We start from the raw sequence: 2500 nt of genomic DNA on the forward strand, positions 1-2500 counted from the left end.
AGAAGCCACGCGGATGAGGCCGTGCCTTCCCTGTGGTGGCCGCGCGCTACTGGACCGAGAGTAATAAAGCCCTCATATCAACCACATGACCCTGGGCGTAACCAGCACAAATGTGAGCCCAAGCGGACGCTGACTGATGACATTACTTCCCCCCCGCCCGGCAGCAAGCCAGACATGATGGCCCCTTCCCCGCGAACGGTTGGAAGCCATACCCCCTTCGTGATGCTCACAAGTCTTCGAATAAGCCACCCAACGATTTGCGTGGCACAAATCTTCCCCGATCGCACCGGGCCACAGTTCCAACCCGTCTCATCCGTGCTTCTTCTCCAGCACGACCACCGTGGCGGATCGCCAGGATGCTCGTGAGGGAGAAGCCACGCGGATGAGGCCGTGCCTTCCCTGTGGTGGCCGCGCGCTACTGGACCGAGAGTAATAAAGCCCTCAATATCAACCACATGACCCTGGGCGTAACCAGCACAAATGTGAGCCCAAGCGGACGCTGACTGATGACATTACCCCCCCGGCCGGCAGCAAGCCAGACATGATGGCCCCTTCCCCGCGAACGGTTGGAAGCCATACCCCCTTCGTGATGCTCACAAGTCTAGAAATGAGCCACACAACGAAAATCCCACCAGCGTGCCACAAAAATCCACATAACAGATTCACATTTTTTCCCACCGGGTCAGTCGGCCGGAACCGACGGCGGCCACCACCGTGCCGCCGCCCACAACGGGTGACACCAACCCAAGTTGGTGGATCACCCATGTGTGGGCGTTTTGACTTGCCCCACCACAAAGCAAGCCAAAACAGGGGGGAATGAAGGGACCGCACCAGAATTTTCCATGGTGCAAGAGCTGGCTGCATTGAGGAACACCCCCCCCCTATAATAGCTAAATATGCAAAAGCCACTTTTGTACAAGTAGATACACTTTTTTTGAGTAGACATAAGTTCTGTTTTGGGACCTAGAGAACGAATTTTCACGAGATTTTTTGCAGGGATCCTCATAAAAATGGTACAACATTGCCTGCAAAAAATTAGAATTTTTCGACATGGGGAAGTATTTTTTTTATTTTTCCAAAGACCCGAAATGTGGAAAATCGGGAAAAATGGAAAAACGTATCTAGACACCGTATTTTTGCGTGATTTTTTCCAGTCCATCCCATAATAATATCAAGAAGGTGCCCACCAAGTTTCGTTAGGATTGGCCAAGGTTTCGAATTTTCATGAATTTTTTTCAAAACCCTCTATTTTCCAACATTTCAAAAATTCAAAACCACATCAAGATGGCTTGGTTTTGATACCAAACTTTCTAGACCTCATTCTGCATGCATTTGTGACACTTTCCAACCAACAAAACTCAAAAACCACCACTTTGAAAATTTCATGATTCTTGGCACACCACCAAGTCACAAAATCAAGCCAAAACACCAAAATCTTGGAACTTGGCTATGCACCAACCATGCCAAGATCAATTCCTTTTGATCCCAAACTTCTCCCACATCACTTTGAAGGCATTTGTGAGGATTGAGTCCAGCCACTTTTCCAAAACCATGATTTTCGTTTTTCACCAAAATCACCACCAAGTCACAAAATCAAGCCAAAAATCCAAAATCATGGAACTTGGCTATGCACCAACCATGCCAAGATCAATTCCTTTTGATCCCAAACTTCTCCCACATCACTTTGAAGGCATTTGTGAGGATTGAGTCCAGCCACTTTTCCAAAACCAACATTTTCGTTTTTCACCAAAATCACCACCAAGTCACAAAATCAAGCCAAAAATCCAAAATCATGGAACTTGGCTATGCACCAACCATGTCAAGATCAATTCCTTTTGATCCCAAACTTCTCCCACATCACTTTGAAGGCATTTGTGAGGATTGAGTCCAGCCAGTTTTCCAAAACCATGATTTTCGTTTTTCACCAAAATCACCACCAAGCCACAAAATCAAGCCAAAACACCAAAATCATGAACTTGGCTATGCACCAACCATGTCAAGATCAATTCCTTTTGCTCCCAAACTTCTCCCACATCACTTTGGAGGCATTTGTGAGGATTGAGTCCAGCCACTTTTCCAAAACCATGATTTTCGTTTTTCACCAAAATCACCACCAAGCCACAAAATCAAGCCAAAACACCAAAATCATGAACTTGGCTATGCACCAACCATGTCAAGATCAATTCCTTTTGATCCCAAACTTCTCCCACATCACTTTGAAGGCATTTGTGAGGATTGAGTCCAGCCACTTTTCCAAAACCATGATTTTCGTTTTTCACCAAAATCACCACCAAGCCACAAAATCAAGCCAAAAATCCAAAATCATGAACTTGGCTATGCACCAACCATGTCAAGATCAATTCCTTTTGATTCCAAACTTCTCCCACATCACTTTGAAGGCATTTGTGAGGATTGAGTCCAGCCAGTTTTCCAAAACCATGATTTTCGTTTTTCACCAAAATCACCACCAAGCCACAAAATCAAGCCAAAACACCAAAAT

This window comes from Phaseolus vulgaris, chromosome 10 (genome assembly GCF_051622355.1).
Source record: "Phaseolus vulgaris cultivar YP4 chromosome 10, ASM5162235v1, whole genome shotgun sequence".
NCBI classification, from domain to species: domain Eukaryota; kingdom Viridiplantae; phylum Streptophyta; class Magnoliopsida; order Fabales; family Fabaceae; genus Phaseolus; species Phaseolus vulgaris.